Genomic DNA, 27,218 nt, shown 5'->3' with positions numbered 1-27,218 from the left:
AGCCCGGGATTTGAATTTCCCGGGCTTCATTTGCATGATCCCGGCCGGCGCCATTTTTAAATGCCGGCTAGTCCGGACTCCATGCCGCGCAGTTACACGCGGCACGAACTAGCTAGTTCAGACTAGGCTTCCTAATCCGAACTAGCTGTACGCCTCGTGAAGATCTGGGCATGTGGACGGGCGGGCGGACAGGCAGCAGAAGCAGGGTTGGGGGTAGCGGGGCTGTCCGGCGGCGGCGATCAGAGAGGGCAGGCGGCAGAACCAGGGCTGCACGGGGGGAGGGGGAGCTGGCCGGGGGAGATCAGGAGGAGGAGGATGGGAGAATCAGCTGCCGGAAGCAGGGCTGGTTGGGACAGCGGGGCTGGTGGGGGGGAGGGGTCGTCGGGGGAGTGGGGCTAACCGGGGGAGATTGGTGGGTGGTGGGGGAACAGGCCACTGGAAGCAGGGCTGGATGGGGGCAGCAGGGCTGGATGGGGGAGATCGGGAGGAGAAGGGGAGGGGGGGGGGACTGACCTGGCCACATGCAGACCCTGCAGACCCTGGCAGACGAGTGAGTCTGGCCGGAGATTCCATTTCCCGCCCCTCCCCACATACCCTCCCTGGAGTAGTTACCTGCCAGGCAGTTCGCAGACACTCAGGCAGCGTGAGCACACCTACCAGGCAGGCTGCTAAGGACTAATCCACCTAATTATAATAAAACGTACCTAATTAGAAAATACCAGGCATTTCATATGTCTGGTAATTTCTCAATTTCTTTCCCAGACAAAACCTTCAAATACCGGACTGTCCATTACAAAACCGGACACCTGGCAACACTACCCTTCCTTGCACCCTCCCTCAGCCAGATACCCTACCCCCAGTCTGCTCCTGCTCCCACCTCCTGAAGTGCTCATGTGGCGCTGGGTCCCCCAAGCCCTGGCCCAGGCTGGGTGGAGGATGCAGCCGGGTGAAACACTGAAAATGTATTAATTTTTCATTCTTTTTTTTATATGCGTTCATATTTTTGGGCTGCAAAAGACAGTACTAAAAAAAAACGGGTTCCAACTAAAGTAAAAAGTTTGGGAAACCCTGATCTAGGCAGCTTTCTATCCGTCTTACAGTCCATTTATCCAATCCATATTCCCTTAACTTGCTGGCAAGAATATTGTGGGTGACTGTATCAAACGCTTTGCTAACGCTGGCACTAGGGGCTTTGGGAGGACCAGAAACAACTTATTTGAATATTCATCATTTGCTTATTGAATATGCAAAGGAATGTTACCAGTCCTCCAAAAGCTCGTGAATGGATTTACTGGGCCCCATGTCAAAAAGTTTGGGAACCCCTGGTGTAGTCCAAAGTCTGAACTTAAACTAGTCCAGTAAGGCAGGTGCTGCAGAAGGCCATGTGGAGATGCCCATTTCCATATAAGAATGGTTCATTTTGGCCCAGTTTAGATCAACTGGGAACAGGTCTACCTTAGAACATCAGAACGGACAGACTGGGTCAGACCAAAGGTCCATCTAGCCCACTATCCTGTCTGCCACCAATGGCCAATGCCAGATGCCCCAGAGGGAGGGAACAAAACAGGTAATCCTCACGTGATCCCTCTCCTGTCACCCATTTCCAGATAAACAGAGGCTAGGGACACCATTCCTACCCATCCTGGCTAATAGCCATTGATGGACCTAATCTCCATGAATCTATCTAGCTCTTTTTTGAGCCCTTCTGTTCTTAGGTAGGCCTGTATCCAACTGATCTCTTAGGAACCTTTATGCTCTTAAACTCCTCCTGAAACAGGATGGGCAGCCGGTACCCCCTGTGGAGCACTGGTATAACATGCTCTTAGCTGCATGACATGACAGTTAATAAGCAAGCAGCTGCCTTTTGCACCATCATGGCATCGAAGGGTCCCCAGGTGCAGAGACCTCATTACTGAGGTCGGCCCCACAAAGGAAGAGTCACCCTTCTGGCCACTCACCTGTGACGAAATGAGACAACCTTGGCCACTGCAACTACCTGCTTATCCATGCACAGTCCTGGCTGGCAGGCAGATACACACACTCACGCTCTCTCCACCATGCAAACCTTAGTACCCAGAGGCAGGCACAGCTTCTGGGTGTGCCGGTTGCTTTCCCTCAGCCCACCAGCGCTACTACCCTCTGCATCCCAGATCTGGGGTCTCATCAGCCAACCCTTCGCCAAGGCCCCAGGCATGTCCCAGCTCTGGGATGAGCCCATCCCTGTTTGAAAGGGAGCCGTAGACGATTGTGCCTTCAAGGAGGAAGATTAGGAAAACCTAGCAGGGACGGTGCATTTGCTTGCCAGCTGTGGGCATGGGGGCAGCTGCATTTACCTGCTTCTCTTACCAACTGCTGAGTCCAGGATGCGAGGAGGCTGTCCAGCCACAAGGGAGCTTTCTCTCCCACTTCCACCCCCTTCCCCAGGAGGCAGGGATGCTTGGAAAGGGGCTTGACTCTGGAAGCAGCTAATCAATTAGCTCCAGATGCTGAATCTCTGCCGTGATGGGGGGAGCGGGGAGGGGCAGAGGAAGGGGTAGCCAGGCCGGCAGTCTGGAGCAGAGGGTTATGAGAATCCCTCTAACCTCTGGCAGGAAAACAAACGGCAAGAGCACCAATAAAAACAGCTGGATGGGACTGAATGGAGCTACTACAGAGGGCTCCCCGGCTCCCCTGCCAACACAGAGCCTACGGGCCGGAATTCAGCCCAGCCGGAGAAGAGGCCTCTCGCCACGGGAGGGATCTAATGACAAGGCGAGAGCTGCAGACCCCTTCTACAGACTGGGCTTCAGTGCCCCTCTGCGGCGGGCGGAGCCTGGGGCGGGAATGCTGGGTTTCCCTCCCACCTCAGAGATGGCTCTAAACGCTGGCTCCCCACCAGGTCCTTCTTTGAATTCCTCCCCCTGCGTTGCCCCATGAAGTTTGTGCTTCTCGCCCTCCCTTTCAAGGCCCCTTCACAACTTTGCCCTTCCTTGCCTCACCTCACCTCAGACTCGTCAGCTTCTCCCACCTGTCTGCCAACTTCTCCCGCAGCAGAGTCTCCCTTCCTCTCCCACATTCACCAATGGAGCTGCAGGGCCCCTACCTCTCCCCACTGAATCCCCCCTTCAGTCCCACCGCTGACACCATGCCTCCAGGAAACCCAACCCTGTATGAGGATGGGGCCGGAGGCCCAGATAGGAAGAGCTGGCCTTTCATTCAGTTAAAAGTTTTTGCAGAGGTACATGCATCTCTGATGGAATCCCTCTCCTCCGACCTACGATACACCCTTTGCCGGGGTAGACCGTGAAGTCCTTTGGGGAAGAACCACATTCCTCATCCTTTTGTAGAACATCCAGCCAGAGGTAAAAGTAAGCGGGTGCACCCTGGTGCACAGCTCCAGCAAGAGCTGGCTCATCTGTGGCAAAAGGCAGCAGGGAGCTATTGAAAGAGCTGGCAGGGACCTGGGTTGCAATAGGACAGTACCTGTAAGAAATGTAGTTACTTTCACTGCTGCAGACCCAGCACAATGGGACTCTGCCCTGAGCCAGGACTTCTGCTTGCTATTGTAATACAAATAGTAATAGGAATAGCCCGTGAGGGTGGAAGGCGACTCCCTTTCAGGTTGATGGCAAAGAATAATAATACCACAACACACACACACACACACACTAACTGTCAGGTGTTCCCTTCAATACAAGGACAATATGGCTCGGGAGAGCCTGGTGAGATGCAGGGGAAGGAGGGAGATCTCGGCAGGCACTAGCCACAACAGCTGGGTTTACAAAGAAATATTTAGCCCAGTGACTTCAGAAGTAACTTCCTGCGCATCAATATTGTTATTTTTAACATTGCTGGTACATTACAAATACAAAACAGATAAGGCACCGGCTTCCAAAGCCAGGGATTACGGGTTCAGTCCATCCGGGGGTTCATTTTTGGGACGACATTTTGGAGGGGATCCAGAGAACGGCTTAACCCTCCCGGAGAGGTTAAGAGAATGAAGTACGTAGTGCACAGCTCAGATCATTCACAGGGCTGTGGAAATGGGATCACTTTCTAGAAACAGCATCCGGAGGAGGAAGAATCACTTAGTTGTGGGAAGAGCGGAGTGGGGGGTCCAAATGAAGTCAGCAGCTGTGACTGGACAGACCTGGGAAAAGGCATAACGGGTGTCAGGGTAACCAAAAAGGGAAGATTTCTCTCCAAATGTGAATGAGCTGAGGGGAGCAGCTGAAATGATTCTTCCTTGTACTTAAGCAATAATCCTGCACTGGGTCAGATTGTCTTCTAGACTTCTAGTCTCTCTTGTCTCTGAATTCTAGGGAGGGACTCACCTCAAAGCTTGGAGAGACCTCCAAAATAGTTCTCCCCCACCCCCTCCCTGACCAAATTCAACTCAGAGGTGAAATTCAATCCTATGCAGAGGATCAGCCACCACTAAGACCCACATACTTGCACCCAGTCTTTCCTTAGGGATCAGAGAGGTTAACCTGAGGCACTCGCTGACACCCATTCAAGAGCTTGCTGTAGACAGGTTTCATACAAACTGCCATTATCAGCTGTCCCACCAGGCTATCGGCAGAGCTGTTATCAGTGACTCCATACAACAATGCGGGGATATTGTATCAGACAGTCAGCACCCCCAGGAGCAGCAGAACTGACAGGCCAGTCTGGAAGGTCCATAACTCTAAGGCTAGTAAGAGATTTCCGGGGGGATGCCGGACATGACAGCCAGCATTAGAGGAACAGACCAACCAGAGCCTCATGAACATCAGCCAGGGGAGAACCGCCACAGGGTCAGAGTCTAGAGAAAGCTGCCAAATTTGGATGCTCACCTAACCAGCATCCCAGCCCCTTGAGTTAAGCTGCCCATCTCCCCAGACCAGGCTCTGTCTGGCACAGGTTGACAGGAGTTTGTGTTTGGCCAGCAGGTGGCGATGGAGAGCGTGCAGTTATGGGCACTCGGAATACTTGGCGGACCCCATTGTGGGGTGCTCAGGACCCTGGGTTTGCACCACACCGCCAGTAGGGGGCGGTGGTAATAAGGGAGCGCCCAACTCTTGGCCTGTGCCGACTTCTGGTTAGGGGAGGGGTTCTGACAGCTGAAACCTCCAGGCCCATCCCTGGCTTGGCATCTCCAGGAATCAGTTTGACGTCGCTCATTTCATCTTAATTACAAGGGACACAATCTGGATGCCAGGCCTTACGAGTCAGACAGTGAGGCCACATCAGGCAGGGCGTCTGTAATTCAAGTGTCAGGCAGGGGGCTGCTCCTGCAGACACCTACATGGGGGACCAGTGATGCTAGACGGATGGGGGGAAGCGACTGAAGTGATTGGAGAGTATGTGGGGGGGGAGTGGTCAGTGTCACTCTTAGTTGCCTTAGGTTTCTGCCCTTAAGTTGTGCAGGAGCACAGGGTGGTGGGAAGCCACAGCTGGGAAGAGCCTCAGAAGGAGGGAGGGACAGGAGGAGAGCTGTGCCGCTGGACAGCCTGACGGTACAGGGAGGGGGGACAGACCACAGCAGGGGAGAGCAGACGGTATCTCAGGACAGGCGATCACAGGCATACAAGGATATTTTACCACCAGGAGACAGGCGGGGCGACGGTGAGAGTGCCTGTAGCTCCCAGCACTCTCCCCTCAGGGCAGCCCCTCCCCCAGCCAGCCAGCTGAGAACCAGAGTCAGGCAGCAGGAGAGCGTCCGCAACACCTTTTGAGAGGGCCTGAGCCCAGGGGGAGGGGATAGCCAGGGCGAATGCTCCTGCCCTCCTATCCCAGGCAGGAAGCAGTCAGTTATGGCCAAACCCCTCTGCTTCATATTTGTGGGCAGATGGTGCAGATTTGACTATGGCCCAGCTGTTTGTAGTTTACAAATGCCTGGTTTAGGTTGTGCTGCGACACATGGCGAGTGGAAGAGAGGAAGTGGGTTGTTGGGGGGAACAAAGGAAGCAGAAATAAGAGGGGGAGAAAAGGGCAGAGAGGAGAGAAAAGGAGGACCGGTAGAGACAACAGCGAAGCCATTCTATGAGGGCACTAAGGGTGTGTACACACCACAGAGAAGATCGAAGCTGCCACTGTCGATCTTCCAGGGTTTGAACTAGCCGGTCTAGTGAAGACAGCTAATTCGAACTGAGAGGGGCGCTCCAGTCGATGCTGATCATCCTGCTTCCATGAGGAGTAAGGAAAGTTGAAGGCAGAGTGCTCTCCCTTTGACTTCCTGCAGTGTGGACCGCCCCAAATGTCGAGTGAAGGTACTTCGATTTCAGCTACACAATTAACGTAGCTGAAGTTGTATAGCTTAATTCAACTGTATCCCGTTCTGCAGATGTACCCTAAGGTACTAACATCAGGCGGGCAAGCATGGACCATGCTGATGGGGAGATTAGATTTGGTGCCTTATATTCTCACTCATCTGTGCCATGAATCGGTAGCAGGTTAGTACCCTCACTTCAGGCAGATCAGCATTGACCGGCACTAGGGCGAGACAGTTGCCAGAGACAGATCATTTCAAGAGCTTGAGTCTCTCCCCTGCCCTTTTGGCAACCCCCTCTGGGTTATTATTATGAGGAGAAATGCCAATGCCCTAAAAGAGTGTCGAATGAGGCTCAGAGTGAGGGCATGGGACAAGCGCTCGCCTGAGAGCAGCCAGCAGTTACTGCGGGTCTTCAAGCCAGAAGGAGTGTGGCCCCACAGGAAAGAGTGATGAGCTGGTGAGACCAGGGTCTCAGTGCTGGTCACACTCTGCAACTCACTTGACATGCAGTCTGGGAAAGGTCACTTAACCGGAATGTGCAATCTTTTCCCATCTGGGATACCTCTTCCCTGCCTGGTATGCTTTGTAGAGCACTGGAAGCCCCAGCCAGCGTTCCCTGTAAGTTGAGCACTTAGGCATCTACCCAGGAGACTGTCAATTGCTGCACATCTGATTAGAAGAGCCCCCACAGCCGGTAGCACGTATTTCTACTGGTGGTGCACATCTGCACATGCATCGGTGCACAAAATTATTCTGCACATGGGTGGGGAAAAAAAATCAAGGGAACACTGGCCCCAGCATGGCCTTTCATCTGAGGCACTTTAAGTCCATGCACCCTGTAAGCAAAATCCTGCTTTGAGCCATCTGGCTGCTCTCCTACATCCCAGCGCAGAGCGGAATCTGACAGCAGGGTTTTCTCATGAATCTTGCTGAACTGGGCTGGGCATATAACAAGCGTCCCTGTGCAGCAGCCTGGCAGTGACATTGCAAAGGGCTTCGCCGCCTCCTGCGTTGGTACCCGAGGCTCCAGCCATTCTCCTTGCAGGGCACCCCGAGGGGAAAACAAGAGACAAAGCACTTTCCTTTTGCCACTTGGAAACTTTTCCTAGCGCAGGGACCCCCAAAGGGAGGGAAATTTCTGCCCCGGGTTGTTTACCTCCCAAATTTCTGTACGTTTCACTTGTGGCAAATTGGAATTCAGACACAATTACAGCAGCTGCCAGTCACCTGCTAAGGCAGAGCACAGAGGGGGATGGGATTAGTGGGACAGGCTGGGGAATCAGGGACTCAGGAAGAATCTGGCCCCCAATCCCCAGCCAAATGAGCCAGCCTGCTCTGAACAGGGGAAACCACCCGCTTTCTTCCATGGCACTACCCCACCTCCAAAGGGAAGGCTGAGGGCTGTAACCCTCTTCCCATTTTACTCCCTTCTGCAGGGGGAAGCCTCATTTTCCTCACCTGAAAACCCCTCAGCCCACAGCCTCATTACCCCCCATAGGGGACAATATCCCCTGCAGGAGAGGAGCTCTTCTCTGCATGTCCTACCTGGGAGGGTGGGGCAGAAGGAAGGGACAAGGATCTTCTGTGCTGGGAAAAGTAACACAGGGGTAGCCATGGAAACTAGGCGTGCGGGGGGAAGGGAGGACTTCATCACCCCTGACTCCTGGCCCAGCACCTGCGGTCCCAGCTGCCATGTCCGTGCATTGGGGGCTTTGCTGCTGCCCTGCATGCCAGGGGCTCCGCTGCCAGTCCTATGTGCTGGGGTCCCAGTGTGAGCCCCTGAAGGGTCCTCTGAAGTCCCAGCTGCTGGCCCTGCAGGGCTTTGCTCCCAGCCTCAGCTGGAGGTGGGTGTAGACGGGGTAAAGGGGCTAAGCACCCCCACTTTTAAAAATGGCACTATGCCATTGAACACAGGTCTCAGCCCCCTGGATCCAGAGAGACAGATCTCCAGGAAGAGGTTCCTAGGGGCCAACTCCCAGCAGGAAAAGCTGCATATTCAGTGCTGAATTTTTTATGCGCAAACCATAGCCCGACACCTGGAACTCCATGTCCCCTTTGATTTTTACTTCTCTCGCTTTCTGTTGGATTCTCATCAGTTCATGGCTCACGTCGATCCTCAAGTTTGCCTGACAGAGTTGTCTTTTTCATTCCGTATAACAGAGCCTGGGGAAATTGGGTTTCCTCTTTCCGCATCTTCCACTCCCCGTTCTGAAGAAGCACAAGAGTTTCCTACCGGCACGATGCAGAGCCAGCAGTGTGCAGCGCACACGCGCAGAGGTGTGGCAGTTACCTGTTACTGCTGCACACGGCCACCAGGAGCTATTGGGCTGGAGCTTTAAGATAAACCTGATCTGCTCTTCTAGACTCATGTAATAAAAAGTATCCAGGCAATGAAGAGACTGGAGCAAAACAAAATCCCAGGGAAGAAACCTCCCTTCCCCACAAGAAGTAGGAACAGCTCAGAGCTGAATTGGATTCTGGACATGATGGATGAAGGGCCCAGTTACACTCCTTCTAGAGCGCTCTTCTCCTAGCAGGTCCATGGAGACTTGGCTGCAATCAGAAGTTCAGAGTCTTTATAGCCTTGCACCTTTCGTGGTTATGTATAGCAGTACAAAGCTGGCACTGAGTGTCACCAAACCAGCCTGGACGTGTTTCATACCCACGTTGCACTGATGCAAGGCATGGGGACAATAACCAATCAGGACCATGTAGTTGGTTGATTCTCTTCAGTTTCCAGCTACCAAACTGTGCTAAAAGACCAATGCCCATACGTAATTATTACGCCCTTCCCTAAGGATATTTTCTGTGTTGGCAGTTGGCAGGGATGCTTTGAGGCAAGATGTGGTCGGGGTTAGGTGGCGTTAAAGCATGTGGGAGTTGGTCCACAAGAGAACTGCTCTATTGTGCTGCTGTCCACACTCTGCAGGAGTTTGTGTACGCCCAGGGCACAGCATAAGAACCAGCCACCAGCCGGGATGTTCAGAGGAGCCTAAGGGATATGGATTTCAAGTGTCCTCACTAGTTCAACCCCGACTGCTCACCTTCAACCCATATCGTGAGATGGCTTGAATGCTTCAGCCTCCCTTGCACTGTTTCCTCTCCTCGTGGAGAGTTAGAACCACATGGCTGGCTTCTCCGTCCCTTGAGAGAAGTCGTTTGGTGGGTCCCTTTTCTCCCGGACCCTGGCTGAGTGGGATGAAGGCTAACAAGGAGAGACTTCATAAGATTTGTTTCACTTTTTAAGCAAATTCAAATTCACTGCAGCACTGTTTGCTCTCCTCCCCCTTCTCCACTTGTTCTCCCTGGCTACATCTACACTGGCCCCTTCTTCGGAAGGGGCATGCTAATTTTGAACTTGGGAATAGGGAAATCCGCAGGGGATTTAAATATCCCCCGCGGGATTTAAATAAACATGGCCGCCGCTTTTTTTCCGGCTTGGGGAAAAGCCGGGAAAAAGCGTCTAGACTGGCGCGATCCTCCGGAATAAAGCCCTTTTCCGGAGGATCTCTTATTCCTACCTGAAAGTAGGACTAAGAGATCCTCCGGAAAAGGGCTTTATTCCGGAGGATCGTGCCAGTCTAGACGCTTTTTTCCGGCTTTTCCCCAAGCCGGAAAAAAAGCGGCGGCCATGTTTATTTAAATCCCGCGGGGATATTTAAATCCCCCGCGGATTTCCCTATTCCAAAGTTGGAAATTAGCATGGCTATTTCGTAATAGGGGCCAGTCTAGATGTAGCCCCTGTGTATTCTACCAAGGGATTGCTCTTGCCAGCATAGCTGTGGAAAGGGAATGATCCCAGAAAGCTAAGTATGACTCACTGCAAGTGCTCACAGCAGAAACCAGATTCTAAGAGTTATGGGTCACCCAGTCAGGGGTCAGAAACCCACTGTCAGACCTATGCATTCAATCCACGGCAGGCTGTTGAGAACCTAGGCTAGTGGCTGCATGAATGACCCTCCTTCATTTCAGTGGGCCACACAATTGTTGTAACCAAGATGGTCTCTCAGGATAGGGTAGTTTTGCTAACTCTGCTTGCTTACCTAGAATTTGCGGGGTTGTGCCAACTGACCCACAGCAGCGCTTTGATTGGATGCAGAGGGAGCACCCGGATCTCAGAATCAATGATGTGTGCAACCAACACACAGTTGATTTCATGTGCCCTTGCTTTATATGTGTGTCACTTTAGTAATACAGGTAGGGGGGAAAAAACCCTGAGTGGATAGAAACCAGCAGATTCTAGCAACCCTGTGTCACCAAAATATCAGGGGCGGCCCGTGAGCCTAGGCGAACTAGGCAGTTGCCTAGAGCACCGCTGGCCTGGGCGCCCGATGAGGATGTCACGGCCATTGATGGCCATGCATGCGGGGGCGCGAATCGCGCAGCCCGCCTGGGGTGCCAGCTGCCACAGCCGGCCTCAGGCCGCTCCTGCACGGGCCACATATAGAATCCCAATTTGTGGCAGGTTGCCCACCTCTGGTTTAGAATGATCACACTAACACTTGTAATGCACTATTTGCTCATGATCAGGATCTGGCAACTAAATTCCTGGAGCTTTAAAGAGGTAATCATTGGCTTGTGGGCAGGTTTTGGAGAGAAGGAGGCAACATTTGTCAGGTTAATAAATTAGCAAGATAAACCATTCACAATGAATTATTCATGCTGCTCAGTGGCCATGTGAGAAACGGGGGGAAGCAGCAAAGCGTGTGGAAGATTCCTGCAGGAGCTGCACAAGGCCCCCGATGGGAATCAGAAACCAAGGAAGCATTTGATTTCGATGATTCCAGGAATCAGAATAATGATGAGTTGGGTCAGTTAATCCTGTAGACAGAGCGACTGGAGGAACGATGGTGGCTGGGGATGCGGCTCAGGAAAGCCCAGTCAGTGCCAGAGAGACCATATGTGTGCATCCCAACCTCACCATCTAGCAGCAGTGGGCATCATGCGGCCCAATGGCCACATGCAACGCACTGGGGATTTACGTGTGGCCCACGAGACATTTTGGTTACTGTTGCTCATAGGGATACCAGATTCTGCTGCTCTTCGTCTGCGTCGGGTTTTTTTCCAACTGATATTGCTAAAGTGCCATGCACATAAAGCCAGGGTACCTGAAGTGAGGGGTGTGCTGGTTGCACACAACACTGACCGTGAGAGCCGGGCACCCCCTCTGCATCCAATCAAAGCCCTGACACATCGTGAAAATTCTAGTTATGCAAGTGCCGTCCTACCCTATTCCTGGAAACCATCTTAGTTATGGCAATCTTGCAGCCCACTGCTGTTTGTTTGCCTGCCAGAGGTTAAAGGGATTCTCATAACCCTCTGCACACACCAGCCACTGCTGACAGGAGCTACCGCTCCAGTTATCTCCCTGTCATTTTCCATCTTTCACTTTGTCTTTCCAAAAAGGTCTCCTGGGCCAGCGGAGATCACAGGCAGGCATCCCTATGTCCCTGTTGACAGCTGGTCACGGTAGGCAGTGTTATGTGCTTTGCAAAGACCACCTGGGTAATTGTGCTCACCCAAAGCACTTTGCTGAATTACTTCATGTCATTCTCCCCATCCCGCGAACCAGGGCACTGTTCCCACCATTGCATGGACAGGAACAGTGGGTGGGCTGAGGCTGGGGAGTTTCTCCAAGACTCATAAGTGATCCACATCCCAGCCAGCGTTAGCCCATGAAAGTGTCTGAGTCCCAGTCGATCGCTCTGACCATAGTAGCCTCAAGCCCACATACATAACAGGACAAACCATCACTGGTTCCTGCTAGAAATGATTTTCTCAAGGCAGCCTTGCCAGGGGGGATGCCCCTGACGGGGGGTTGCGGCCCCCTTCTACAGGCCCGTGTCTTGGTCCAGGCCCTTCTCTCAGGGCATATACGGTACCCAAAATCCCAAAAGTCTCGGCCCCGCTCTCAGGGCATATACGGTACCCAGGCCTAGTTCTGGGTAAAAAGCCTCTCCTGGCCCAAGTGACTCCCCAGGTGCGGCAAGGAGTAGTAGGGGGACCCAGGCCCTCCCTCTCCACCGGGTCCCGGCCCAAGGCCCTGTGGGCAGGGACTCTGGGTCCTGCCGGCTTGGTGGGGAATCCAGCCACTACGCACCAAGCTGGATTAGGAAACCTCTGCCCTGGGCCGCTTCCTACCACCCTGACACCCCCCTCTCCTAGCCTGTCCGTCTGGGCGGCGGTCCTTACCAGGGCTGGAGTTGGCAAGGTAGGTGTGCCCGTTACTCCACGGAGTTGGGGTCAGCTTCACTCCCGGGGTCCCACGCTAGCCTTCAGTTGGGTCCAAGATGCCGCAGGAACACTGGATTTGCAGCCTGGCTCCTCCTAACCTCTAGCTGCTCTCTCCTATGCTGGGCCACTGCCTGCTTTATATACTGGCCCAGCTGGGAGCATGCCCAGCAGGGCTGTAAGGGCAGGGCCCTTTCAGCCAGCTGGGCCTGGACTACTATCAGCCCTTTAGTGTGGGGCTTGTTCGCCCCATCACAAGCCTACATCCAGGGCTGGGTTTGGCTCAGCATCCTTGTCCCCATGTTCCAGAGCAGCAATGGGCAACCTAGGCTAGGAAGTGGGCCACTTGAGCGGCCCTCCTTCATCTCAGGGGGCCCACAAGATTGCCGTGAACAAGATGGTCTCCTAGAAATGGGGAGCTTTTCACTGCGCTGGCTAGGATTTGCAGGTTGACCCGGGGCCAGGCTTTGATTAGATGCAGAGAGGGCACACGGCTCTCACGGTCAATGTGGTTTGCAGTCAGCGTGCCCCTCACTTCAGGAGCCCTGGCTTTACGTGCATGTCACTGTAGTGATACCGGTAGGAACCCCCCCCCCCCCAAGCAGCTGGAAACCAGTGGAATCTCGCAACTCTGCGCATAGGCAACAGTAAACAAATGCCTCACAGCCACACATGGAATCCCAATGGGCCTCAGAAGCATACCCTAGAGAGAAGCATCAGCTCCATTGCTTCTCAGGAGGAGGGTCTCATTGGGGGATAGCCTAGCCTTGGCCCTGGTCTACACTAGGGAGTTATTTTGAAATAACAAGTGGGGTATCCACACTACCAAGCCTGTTATTTCGAAATAACAACTCCTGCTTTCGCTGAGGAATAACGCTTATTTTGAAATAGCATTGGGTGTGGATGCTCCACTGCTGCTATTTCGAAATAAGCACTTCCCAGGGTCATTCAAAATAATTACTCCCCAGTTCTTCCTGGGGCTCTAAGTCGAGGTAGCACGTCCACATTAAGGGAGCTGGCCTCACACTAGTTTTGAGGCTTCCCCGTAGTGTGGACACGCTATTCCGAAACAGTTATTTCAGGAGTTATTATTTTGAAATAATTTCCTAGTGTAGACATGCCCTTAGGCTGTGTCTACACTGGGCCACTTATTCCGGAAAATCAGCCGATTTTCCAGAATAAGCTGCGAGCTGTCTACACTGGACCTTGAATTTCCGGAAAAGCAACGATGCTCTACTGTACAAAATCAGCCGCTATTCCGGAAAAACTATTCTGCTCCCGCTCGGGTATAAGTCCTTATTCCGGAACACTGTTCCGGAAAAGGGCCAGTGTAGACAGCCCAGTAGTCTTTTCCGGAAAAGCGCGTCTACATTGGCCACGGACGCTTTTCCGGAAAAAGGGCTTTTCCGGAAAAGCAGCCTGCCAATGTAGACGTTCCTTTTCCAGAAAAACTGAAAACGGAATAGTATTCCGTTTTAAGCATTTCCGGAAATTCATGCCAGTGTAGACACAGCCTTAGTGTTTAACATGTTTCAACATCCCTCACCCACAACAAACACTTTTCCCTGGTATTCCCTGCCACCACCACCCGATGCATCCTGGCCTCCTATCCTATGACAGAGGCGACTGCAGCAAGAGAGACCCTCCCAAGCACGCGGTGGCCCAGTGGCTTGGTGCTAGGAATAGGTGGCCTGATTCAGAGAGTAACCTAACCAAACCAAACCAAACCTGAACTGGTAAGAATCAGGCCCGTGTGTAGCCTGGCACTCTGTGGGGGACTTCATAGAGGAGACCAGTATAAACCGTTTAGTCCAGCATCCACCGTTTCACAGAGGGAAATTCCCCGGTCAATACCGAGAACTCCCCAGATGGCGCAATACAGCTCCTTGAATTCAGAACACATAAGGCACAGAAGAGAGATGCGGAGGCGCCAGCTGGTGGGAAGGATGCTATTTGGTTCAGAGGCTTGTTTTATTGGGAAGGGAGCTTGACCAGGTTTCTCTAGCGGATGATTTGGGGAAGAAGGGTGCCAAGTTACCATCTCGGTCAGCTCGTCTGCATTGTTCTGGGGCAGTGTTCCCCCTACTCTTTTCCATCCACAAGCAGATTTTTTCCATCCATGTGCAGAATAAATTTTTATGTGCACCGAGGCATGTGCGCATGTGCACCACCAGCAGAAACACAAATCCTCGCTCTGTTCATCAGCTGGGCACAGCTTACAGGGAACGCTGGCCTGGGGTCCCCCATAGCTACAGCCCTTCCTCAGACCCCAATGGCTTTTGCCCTGGCTGCCCGCAAGATGCATCCTATCTCCGACCATGGCTGCTCCCTTTCCCCAGCTTGCGTGGTAAGCACATTTGCCTCAAGTTCCCGCTCTCTCCTCCATCCCTGACTTGGCATGGTCTTAGCACGGTATCCCCCACTCTTTAAATAACTGCCGCTGTCTGTCAGAGATTCCTTTGAGTTGACATGACCTCCAGTCCCCTGAGACAAACGGATGTCTCTGAGATTCATTCTCAGGGTTATAAAAACCAGCCGCCTGTTATAACCTAGTGCTTTCCTTCGGTAAGGCAATGTCAGACATCCCTGAGCTGGGAACGCAGCGCTGGGGAGCAGAGGGCAGGGGTCTGAGGAGTGGGATTAATCCAGCATCAGACCTCTTTCCCACATTAGTGCAGGCAAGGAAGAAGACAGGGTTAGGAAAACTCAAGGCTGTGCAGATGGTACCAATCCAGTCTACCAGACACCCCGGCCCAGTCACTTTTGAGGGGGCAAGGAGCAGGAGAAAGAAAAAGAGGACAGAAAGTTATCTCACTAGTTCAGTGATTTTAACGAGGGGTACACATTCCCCCGGGGTAGGCAGAGGTCTGCAACAACTCATCTGGAAATTTGCCTAATTTTCCAACAGGCTACATGAAAAGCTCTAGCAAGTCAGTACAAACTAAAATTTCATACCAATAATGGCTTGTTTATACGGCTCTTTAGACTTATACACCAAAGTGTAAGTCCAACGTTTCTATTCCAACTGATTTGTTATACAATTATATGGTAAAAAGGAGAACATCAGTCATTTGTCAGGCACGCTGCACTGTGACACTTTTGTGGGTTTATGACTGATTTGGTAAGCAAGTTGTTTTTCAGTCAGGAAGCGCTTTGGGGTACACAAGACAAATCCGACTCCTTCTAGGGCACAGTATCCTGGAAAGGTTGAGAACCACTGCCTGAATTCCTCTCCTCAGAACGGGCTCTAGGGATCAAATGAGAACGGTTGTGTTGTCCTCGCTCCAGCTACACAACTCGGCATGGGTCCTGCTTGAGGAGGAAGGGTGACAGGCCCGAATTAGAGAGAGACCTGACCTGAACCAAACCCTTGGAGACCCAACTTTGCAGGGCAGCAGGTAGATTTCAGCTCTGTCCTTACGCTTTGCTATTCAGAACCTTCTAACCTCCAGGTATGGCGAAGCTCACTAGTGCGGGAGGGAGGGTCTGCACAGCCTGTGAGGGGGTCCAGCAAATGCGGAGGGGCTGTGACTACTCTTGGGGAAGCAGGGGTTAACCCTCTAGCTCTAGGACTAGCTTCAATGCTTTGTGTGATCATGTAAACACCTTGAACACTGGGGAACTATGCCCTAGGCTAGGGGTGGGCAAGAAGCAGCCCAGATGCGGTTCACTGAGGCTAGCCCCTGGGAGCCCCTTTGTTTACCTGCATGTCCACTGGTATGGCCGCTTGCAGCTCCCTGTTGGCCGCGTTCGCTGTTCCCAGTCAATGGGATTGAGGGAAGTGGGGGTTATGGGATGGGGAGGGAGGGAGGGAGAGTTGAATAATTTTTGCTACATGGCTAGTTTTAGCTCTTAATTAGAAGATCTCTCTGCAGAGCTCTGATAAAGCAAGAGCGGCAGATAAGCCTCTGCCATGCCGGGAGATGCAAGTGCCGCAAATGAAACGTCAGGCTCCATTTCAAACCTCTCCAAGGGGTTGGAGAAGGGAAATGGTCCCTCCAGCCCTTTCTCCTCAGGGACACAGAGCTGGACTCTGGCACGAACACACTTTCTGGCATCTGCATCACTCTGCCTGTCTCCAATGCCTCTCGGCTGAGGACTGTGAAGCCTTTCGTGACCAGGGAGGCACGAAGCCTCGCAGCATGCCTGGGAAGGATGCAGGGATCCCCATCTCAGTTACAGCTCGGGAAAAGGGCAGTTACTTCCCATGGTCACCCAGAGAAGCACTAGGAACGAAACTGGGATCTCCTGAGTCACTCTCTGATACATTGGCCCCAAGGCCACTCTTCCTCTCTAGACAACAGCCCTTTCCTAGGAAAATTAGTTCTCTCTGAGCCCGGCTTTTTACTCTCAGAAGGAGGATCCCTGGGGGGTCAGCAAGCCAGGTCAGATCTCAGATATGCCAACCCTTCAGCTCTTCCTTTTGGCACTGGCGGACAAACACAACTTTAATGTCCTCGCCCAGGGCATTAGCCCAGGATGTGGATTTAATTCCTTCAGGTTACAATGAAAAGTGACCCAGAAACTAAGCTGCCTTGAAAAAACAAAACACCACCACTGAGCAGCAGCAGCACCCCCATCTCCCACACTACCCAGGGGTTCCTAGACTCGTGTCAAAGATACTTGTGTCCAGAGAGCGACATGGTCCATCTCCCTCTGCAGCATGAGTCCAGCGGGTCTAGCCGCACACCCAAGCAGTCCAAGAGACTCCAGTCAGACAGGCAGCATGGACCAGGGGATAGGGCCCTCGAAGGGGATTTATGATAAGAAACCAGACTTTATTCCCAACTCTGCCCCGACTTGCCTTCAGCAGGTCTCTTCACCTGTCCCACCCAGTGGCACTGAGACCTTTTAGAGAGAGAATAATGAGTCTGCTCTACAACCTTAGCTGACAGGCAGCTGGCTTTTGGCTTGGATGGGAGAGGCTCATTCCCTAAGCTCCACAGATCCCGGCTACAATTCTGCCTGCAGCTGCCTGGGCTCTGCCTGTGTTACACTTTGTCCACCCGCCACATTCCCAGAGCGAGGCATTTCGACAGACAGACTCCTACTGGGATTCTCAAAAGCACCTAATCAGGTTAGCCACGGATATCACTGGAATGAGGAGCCTAACTCACTTGGCAGGCATGCAAATCCTACTAGCCTCATATCTGCAGGTTTAGGTGCCTCATTCCTCATCTGGCCATCTAAAGTGTGTCAAGGCCAGGGCTGGGTCTATGTTGGTGCTTTACCTAACATACACCTAAGTACAGTGCTTCACCTAACATAATGCAAAATAATAATCAGTGAGCCATCCCGGGCACAGCTGGTCTGGAACTAATTACAGTTCCAATTGCCCCGTCGGCAACTGGGGGATTCAGACATTGGCTCAGGCAACTTAGGATCTGCAGATCCTGAGGTCAGGCCTACCTCCGAAATCTCCAGATAACCCCGGGAAGCACTGGAGGAGAGGGGGCTGATGGTGGTGGGGGTTTTAAAAAGACATTGCTGCCCATTTCCATAAGCCCCAGAAGACTGGAGGGGCGGTTGGGCTAGTTAGTCCCATGAGGCCTCCTGGATAAACAACAGGTGTGGAGGAACAGGATGTGCCGAGAGGCGCATTATTTATATACACACTTATATTTTCAGAAATCAGAAATAAAAATGACCCGTGTGAATAACATGAAGTTGAAAGTGGGTGGCCAGCAGCCAAGTTACCGTTACTCACAGCAATCAGACTCTTGTCTGTCTGCAGAGATGATGACGGCTCCGTCCCCTCTGATGCTATGTGACAGAGGGGGAAGCGCAGGAAGAGGGGTTCAGGGACAGAGCCTTGAGTGACCTCAGTATCCAATGCCCAACCCACACACTGGGCTCTTCTAAAAAACGGTGCACTTGGCTGTTCCCACTGGGATGGGAGCTGACCCCACACACAAGCAGGGAATTTGGCCCCAAAGTTTCACTTCCTGCCTTGTTCCTTGGCCCTTTGGGGGGTCCTTTCCCTTAACAGACTCGGGGCCTAGCAAGAGGAGCAGGATCCCTGACAACAGGGGACTGAAATCCCCATGAACTAGGAGGAGACGCAGCCCTCCAGGCCAGAGACCTGCAAGCACTTGTTACGCCGGATGCTTGAATGGAAAAGTTGTGTGACCTACATAGCCCTCCTCCAATAACATGCCCCCTGAATGACACACTAATGCGGCAGCCCCAGCTCTTCAGGGGCGGTGTTTCCCAAGCAGTTACCGTCTGAATGAAGACATTGCATCAGCCTGGGCTTCCCACTGAGCCCCACTGCTGGCTTGTGAGCAGGGAAATGGGGGAGGATGTCCCTGTCTATCATTCAGAGTCCCCCATGTGGCCTGCTCAGGGTTTATTATTGAACCGATCCCCTCCTTTCTCCCGCTGCAAACCCACAGAGCTGCTTTCGTCCACAGCAAAGGCCGCGGCATCTCCACAGCACCAGCACGTCTGAGGAGCAGATCACTCGGCAGAGGCAGCCTTGCCATTTCCATCAGGGGGCCGCTCACCCTGTCCTCATAGCTACCCCCAGCGCTTAACACTTGCTAACACCCAGACCTGTCAACCAACGTGCTCGGCTCCCACCAGAGGGGCCAGGCCGGGACAACACAGCACTCACCATGTGACTGGGCCAGGCGAAAGCCAGCTGCTCACACAAAGCACAGCGAGTGGGGAGGAGAGTTAATGAGTCCTGGGAGATGTGAGTGCAGTTCCACCTCCCACAGGGCCCACCTGCCTCTCCAATGCTGCGAAGAGCCCAAAATAGGAGAGCAGAACTCCCTGGGTGCTTGGGGGCGGGAGGAAGGAAAGCAGCCTCTGAACCCAGCAGCAACAAACAAAGAAGGGAAAAGGGAGAGAGAGAAACACTCAGCTCAGACACCCAGAATGTTTGTAAAGCAGACCCAGTTCTCCATCTTCCCAGCGATCCCTTCGTTTGTACCGGGCCCCATCCCAGAACGGAACAACCCCAAACCCTGGCACGCTGTTTGAGTCTGGGAGCTGAATTTGGTGGTACAAGCCCCACGATAAATATCAGACCTTGGGAGGATCCAGGTCACGCTGATACTGGCAAGGAGATACGGGGGTTTATGTCGGGATTGTCCGGAAAACTGGAGGAAATGCAACTATCGTTCAAGCAGCTCCTATGCACCAAGTCCCCAGGACTCTGAAACGCAGAGAACAGGCCCCAGCCAGCTTTGCACATCAGCATGCTCTGGATGCAGCCCTGGTACAGCCAGCTGGCTCACAAAACCCCTCGCTACAGGCTTGGGGACTGGAGTGCAGCATCTGTGGGGTGCAGGTGGGGGGGGGCAGGATGATGCTAGGGAAGGGGACTTGCACTGGACAGCGTTTCAGGGAGCAGTGGACACAGCTTCACCTGATGTTTCCTGTGGCTCGCACCAATGAAACGTGGTTTCCTGAGGCGACGCTGAGGGAGACCTGGAGGCACTCAGCCAGGGCCCTGCCCAGATAAGACACAGTGAAGTCAAAAGCCCGTGTTGGGAACTTTGTCTTCCCTTCTCAATGGGGTTCAGCCGGCCATCTGCCTTCTCTCCCTGTGCTTCTGCACCAAGCGCAGGGCCCACCTTCCCGCCACCCTCAGACCTCAGAGCACACAGTTCTTTGGGCAGCAGCTCTTCCCCGCTAGCTCCCAGTGTGCTGCACTCACCTTCCCTCTCCTGAATGCCTTGAGGAAACAGAATCGGCTCTTCACTAACCCCCGCGCTTCCAGGGCCCTTTGAAGTCATTGGCCTCCCTCATTTGTCCCTGGCCTCCAGCCTCTACCCCCTGCTTTAGTCCCACCCCTCCAGCATCCGGCTGGTTTCTTCCACAAGGGAGTTCCTCTTGGGAGAGAGCAAACTGTGCTTGGTTACTCCGCACTCCAGGACACCCTCCCCCGCTAGAGAATCAGCTGGGAGCAGAAAGCAGCTGACAAGCAGCTGGGGCTGCAGCAGTGATCTCTTCTCTGCCTTGCAATTTGTCAGCAGCCTCCTCCAGAGCATGTTTTACCTCTGCATGGCCCAGCAGTGCTGCATCCCCAGGGACGTGGCAAACACAGAGGACATGCATCCCCATGGACACAGCACTCCCCTGGGCTGATGTACGCCCCAGCTCAGGCAGGAAGGGGAAATAAGGTGTTTCTGGGCAGCTTCTGATCACGCAAGCGTCATTGGGTAGGTGCTGGGTGAGCTTCCTCCAGGAACCCCTCTCCCTGACCTGCACCCCACTGCTGCTGCCCCCTGCTCTGCCAGTGCCCTTCCCCTTGATCTGTACCCCATTGCTATTATAGTGCCCCACCCTGATCTACATCCCACTGCTGTTATAGTGCTGCTGCCTTTGGCCCTGCCTGTGCCCCTCCCCCGACCTGCACCCCACTGTTGTTAGTTTGCCCCCCCACACCACCACCAGCAATGCTCCTGCATGACAGTCTGCAGCACCCTGCTATTCCACAGCTGGCTTCTCAGGCACAAAGGGGGGGTGTAGAAAGTTAAAAGCCAGCCCGCTGCCACCTGTACCTAATGGCGCTGCACCACGTTGAAATGTCGCCCGAGGCTTCTTCTTTTTCATTCCAGACTTCCCACCTGGGGAAGCGACGCAGGTCACGGCCCTCTGCTCTCGCTAGCCCCCGAAGCCCCAGCGGGAGGAGGCTGCAGCCCCGGAGCTTCCCTTCCACCAGCCACCAGCACGCCTTGGAGATGGGGAAGATGACTCCCTCTTTCCTTTAACCAACAACAACGGCAAAGGCTCTGGCTTCCCGGCAGCGTTTCCACACCCCAGCCGGCCCGGGCTTGGGCCGCAGGAACCCTGCCCGTCTCGCTGGGTTATTAAGTTTCACAGAGACGAGAAAAGGAGCCGAGCCATCCTTTTGCCCCCCCCCCCCTTTCCAAAACTGCAGCACGTTCCAGTCCTTCCCCGCCCAGCCATCCTTCCTGGCTCCCTCCCGCTGGCCTTTCGCGCCTCGCCAAGATAAATAGCAAGCCTTTCCCCTCCTGCCAGGCAGCAGTTCTCAATACTTCTGCACATTTTTAATAGGCACTCAGCAGCAGCTCAGGTATTTTCCTGTCCCGTGGCTTGGACCTGGCGACTCTAGGGCTATAAACAGCCTTGGCCTGTTCCCGCTGAAGCCAGCAGCTCTGCTCTCAATGATTCAATGGGCTGGATCAGGCCCAGAGTGTGTGAAAGGGAATAAGACTGGTCCTAAGACCCAGCCAGGCAAGGTTGCTTCGGGCAGGGTTAAGAACTGCAGCCCCAGTGGCTAGCAGCCTGGACTTGTTGCCTTTGACCTCCCCACCCCATCCCACCCACTGCAAGAGAAATTTCAGCTCTCCAGCCTCCTTTCTCTGCCCCTCTCCCCACCCAAGGCCTGCCCAGAGCCCTGCAAACCCAGCACTGGCGCTGACCTGAAGACATATGTGATGCCCGTGGTGTGGTAGCACTACAGGTTTGCTACCATGGCAAGCAGCGAAAGATCTGAATTGCCAACCCCCTGCATTTAAAACACCTCATGAGCCTGTTCTTAAAAAGACACACCCACCATTTTTTAAAGCCAATCTCAAGAGGTTATTTTTAAAAGGCAAGACTATGGCGCTTAGTTTCTCTTTGTCCTCCGTGGAACGAGCCCTTAGGGTGCCCTCTGGTCACCTCTTCTAGTGTCCTCCACGACCATGGCGGCTAGACGCATGCTTTTGTCAACAAAAACAAACACGGAGAGATGGGCCTGTCGTGTAAACATAGGACCTCAGTGACTGGGACTTCTAGAAAAAAGCTCAGACGCCCACCAGCCTTGGGATACAGTTACAAGCAAGGCAATGTTTGCCACCAGCAGCAATTCGCAGTAATTCGGAGACCCCAGGTATCGTCCCATGTTACTGTACAAGTGGGACAAGGACCGAAGTTGTACGTGTGCTCTGCCATATGGCCAGAGGCCTCCAGCCCCTACGATGCAAGGGGGGGAAGCAAATCAAGCAGACAGTGACACTTCATCAGTGGTTCTCAAGCGATGGTCCGTGGGCCACCTATAGCCCAATCAGCACACAGCTGCAGCCCCCGGGACATCCTCAGGGTCATACAGGTGGCAGGTATATACTGCACGGATGTGGCCCGCATAACACAGGGAGCTGCATGTGCACCCCTCAGGGAGTTAAGACCTACTGCACCGGATACTGTAAATAAGGGAGTAGGGCATTTTCTCAGGGCAGCAGCGGCAGCCTCACTACGAAAAGCCGCACCAGTTTAATTGGAGGGGAGAGAGGAGAGATAAACGCGCAAGGGAAAGAGCCTTGTTCGAGGTTATGCAACAATTTCTTAATCAACCAAGACTGCTCTCCAAAGCACAATGGAGGCAGGCGGCTCACGGTTTGGACGGCCTTTCGTTTTGGCCTCAGCTCCCCTGGCTCGGCTTGCAGGAAGGTTTGTTGAAGGCTGGAGCTGCTAGCTCGGAACAAGGGAGCGCGCAGGATGTAATTTAAAGTGACAGTGTTTACTTTCCGGCCGTACATTTCAAACATGTGGGTTTCAGCCCCGTCAGCCCACGCGGCGCCGTTTATGACATTCCGGAGAATGCTGGGAGGTGGGCGCCCGTCGCTCTGCCCCGGCCACTCTACCCGCCTTGGCCACCAGCGCCAGCCCTGAGTTCTGCCCCTGCTCCCCCCCAGCCCCTCTGGACTCCTACTAAGGGGCTAATCTGACATCACTTGTGTGGGACCTGCACAAAGACTGATTTGCTTTGGATTCTTCCAGGGAGCAGAACTTCCCCCAAAGTCTCCTTCAAGAACAGAGCCCCAGAACCCCTGCTCCTCCTATGGCTACACGGAGAATTGCCCCACGGGGTCTCTGGCCAAGTGAAACCAGATTTTCTGTCCTCAAACGGCAGCAGGAGCCACAACAAACAAAATGGTTTATTGGCAACCGGGGAAAACAAAGTTCTTCCGTCCACAGCGCTGTCTGGGGAAAGCTCGGAGTCCAGGGAAATGCAGCCCGAGCGAGACCCCAGGTGGCCTGTGTGATGGCATAGACACAGCCCCTCCTCCCAAACAGCTGCCGGACAGACGTACATACAGCATGCATGTACACACGCAGCACAATGCTAAACACACACGCACACATACACAGAGCACAATGTTACGCACACAGACGCAGAGCACAGTGCTACACACACACACAGAGCACAATGCCTCACACACACAGTACAATGCTACACACACACAGCACAATACTACACACACATATGCAGAGCACAATGCTACACACACACACACACACACACACACACACACACACATACATACAGAGCACATTGCTTCACATACAGCACAATGCTACACAAACATGGCACAATGCCACACATATGGCACAATGCTACACACACGTGGCACAATGCTACACACACACGACACAATGCTACATATGGCACAATGCTATGCACACGCACAGGACAATGCTACCTACCCATATGGCACAATGCCCCCCCCACACACAGAGCACAATGCTACACACAGCACAATCACACACACACATGACACAATTCTACACACATACGGCACAATGCCATACACATGGCACAGTGCTACAGACACACCCACGCACATGGCACACAGCCACACACACATGGCACAATGCTACACACCCACATCCTGACTCACAGCTAAAACCCATTGGCAATGCACACCCCAGCTAGAGACCCACGTGGCTGCACCCGGCTCGGCGCAGGCGTGGAGTACTGCACAGAGGCGTGCGAGATGACAAGTGACACGGAGAATCCGGGACCCCCGCCCTGTGGCAGTAGGGAGCCTTCCTGCACTGCTGCCACGTCAGTCCAGTTCAGTGGAGTGACAGCTGCCCTCTTGGCGGATGCCGGGGATCCCCCAAGCATCACTCCCCAGCTCACGCTCCAGACCCAGGCTCTATAGCTGGGGCTGTGAGGCAGTGTCTACACTGAAAATGGGAGCGTGCCCCAGGCAAACAGAGGGGTGCCAGCTCACTTGAGTGAGGGCACTACAAATAGCAGCGTGCATGCTGCCCACGCCCCTGTTTCTAGTGCACTAGCTCAAGTGGGGCTAGCATGTTTCTGTCTCCCCGGGCTGGGAGGCACCCGCCAAGCTACGGTGTAGAGATCCCCCCCCTTCTCTGTGAGTCAGGCACAGCAGTGGACGCACAGCACACGCTGGCCAGTGGGTTCCAATGACTGGATGCGGCCAAAGAGAAATGTCTAGCTAAGCCCAATGTCCCCTCTAATATTTTCCATCCATGTGCAGAATAATTTTTGAATATGCACCAAGGTATGTGTGAATGTGCACCACCAAGACAAACACAAATGCGAGCTGTGGGCACCCTGCTAATCAGCTGGGTGGCACTGGAATCTCTCCTGAGCAGCTGCCCAAGCACCCAGCTTACAGGGAGCACTGGCTAAGCCCCTTGGAGGCACAACAAAGGTCCCGCTAGTCTCAAGACATGCTCCCACTCACCCCTTTTGCTCCCAGTACCCTGCAAGCAGGGGAGCAGGTATGGAAGGGACCGGCCACTTAACTTCATGGTGCACAGCTCTCCACGGTGTGTTGCACAGGGACTTTTCCCTCAAGAATTGCTGCCTGGTGCACACAGAGGATGAAAGCTTTGGATCTACCAGCTGATAAGAGTTGTGCTTTGAGGTCCAATGGCTGATTTAGTTGGGGTTGGTCTTGCTTTGGCAGGGGGCTGGACTCGATGACCTCCTGAGGTCCCTTCCAGCCCTGGGATTCTACGATTCTAGGTCTGTGCTTTGGGCCACAGGTACTAAGTTTGATCCCTGCTGCAGGGTAAGGCGAGAGCAATTTCATGCGCACAAACCCTTAACACCACACACACAGAACCGCCCGTGCTCTGACCCAGCTCCACAAACACGCATAAGGCTCTGACAAACCGCCACGCCAGCTGCACGTGCACCGGGCCTGAGCCACCGTGGGTCTCCATGGTGTTAGAAAACGCCTGCTTAGCCCAGCCAAATGCCCCCAAGGAGAACCCATGAGCACTGCCCCACCCCAGCTCCTCATTCAGGCAGGGGTATGGCACTAGGGCCAAAAAAAGGAGAACCCAGGAGCTGCCAGCCGTGGGGCTGCAATTCAAGAATCACATTAACTGCTGGTTTTTCTTAAAGCCCCAGCAGCTGGTGTCATTGGGAATTTACGAGAATCTCAGCTTTCCTTAAAAGCTTCTAGCTCGTGTGATGGCAGGGCTGTACCACTGCACCTGGAAAGCTCAGAAATCAAGAGGCAAACAAAGAAAGCAGCGTATTTATTACCAGTATTGTGAAATCTCAGGATTTTGGGGGGCTGACTCTTTTGTCATATGGGGAATCTGAACCTGAGAGCTGCTCCTCCTTACTTAGCCTGGCCTAAATTGATCCCCATATGCCCAGCTCACCCCTTTACCTCCCTGCCCCACATCAGTCACTGCACCAGCAAAGAGGCCCGGGTGTATTAGCCTGACATCTAATACGAGAGGCGGTGCTTTGTAGCGGGCCCTGACTCACTCCAGCAAGTCTTCCGCTCAAAGCTGGATTGAATCCTCTTCCTCACAGGTACAGACCACTGGGGTTTTCCTTTATTATTCTCTTCTAATTAAGGGCATTCCACCTACAGGCAGTCCCCGGGTTACGTACAAGATAGGGACTATAGGTTTGTTCTTAAGTTGAATCTGTATGTAAGTCGGAACTGGCTCCAGATTCAGCCTCTGCTGCTGAAACTGACCAGGGGCTGACTACAGGAAGGTGGAGGCAGAATTGCTCTGCCCCCAGCTTCCTGGAATCAGCCACTGATCATTTTCAACAGCGGCTGAATCTCGAGCCTGGGACAGAACAGCTGGGCTGCCAGGTAGGTCCCTGCAGGACCAACCCGGCAGCACCCCAGCTGCTCTACCCCAGGGTCCACAACAAAAGCCTGGTCTGCTGGGGAGGGGGGGGCACTAGCTGCGCCCCCCCCCCAGCAGACCAGGGACACGGGGAGCAAAGCCACAGCAGCGGCGGGGTGCTGCGCCTCTGAGGCGTTGCCAGAGCAAAGCCTCAGAGGCGCGGGACCCCTCCGCCTCCCTGGCTTTGCTCCAGGTGTCCCTGGTCTGCTGGAGACGGTCCCCAGCAGACCAGGGGCACCCGGAGCAGCTTTTCTCGCCCTGGAGGTCGAGGTGGCGGGACCGCTGCGCTCTGGGTGATCCCGCTGCCTGCGAGCTCCGGGGCGAGAAAGCCCCATTCGTAAGTGCGGATCCGACATAAGTCGGATCCGCGTAACTCGGGGACTGCCTGTATTTGTTTAAGCACCAGTCCAGCTGAAGATGCAGCAGCCATTTCCCTCTGCCTTCACTAGCTTCACATGTCTTCCCCGCCTGGGCAAGGGGGCTATGAAGCTGCACTGGGAACTGGGTTAAAGAAACTTATCCATAGCATCTCAGCACACTGGTTCTAGGTCACAGGAGGCCACATCATATTTAAGATTATGTTCCTACAGGGCAATACCTGAGCACCCCACTCTCTTTGGTATCTTTATCCCCCCACACCATATGTGAGACAGGGCAGTGCAATTATCCACAGGCTAAGTGACTTGCCCAAGGTCATTTGGGATTATCTAAGGCAGAGCAGAGGATTGAACGCAGGTCCCCGAGTCCCAGGCTAGCAGCCTAACCCCAGGGCCATCCTTCCACAGGACCTAGCACGCGGGTGGCAATACCATAGTGGCGGCTCGCCAGGGTTAGCCTCTTCCAAGCCACCACCACTCTGTTTACCTGCACAGCC

The 27,218-nt window shown here is 53.7% G+C and overlaps 1 protein-coding gene and 1 long non-coding RNA gene across 7 annotated transcripts in view; both read right to left on the bottom strand.

Moving 5' to 3' along the window:
* CACNA1G (calcium voltage-gated channel subunit alpha1 G) overlaps positions 1–27,218 on the bottom strand; it is a 332,806-nt gene that overhangs the window by 243,271 nt on the left and 62,317 nt on the right. The gene's annotated exons all lie outside the window — the stretch shown is intronic.
* LOC142819119 (uncharacterized) lies at positions 3,586–12,692 on the bottom strand. The gene is made up of 3 exons (XR_012896866.1): positions 12,425–12,692; positions 9,277–9,437; positions 3,586–4,129 (listed from the first exon to the last, which is right to left on the bottom strand). It is a non-coding gene; the product is annotated as an uncharacterized LOC142819119 (long non-coding RNA).

The sequence above is a fragment of the Pelodiscus sinensis genome, chromosome 20 (genome assembly GCF_049634645.1).
Source record: "Pelodiscus sinensis isolate JC-2024 chromosome 20, ASM4963464v1, whole genome shotgun sequence".
Classification (NCBI taxonomy): Eukaryota; Metazoa; Chordata; order Testudines; family Trionychidae; genus Pelodiscus; species Pelodiscus sinensis.
This window is presented reverse-complemented; position numbering and strand designations above follow the sequence as displayed.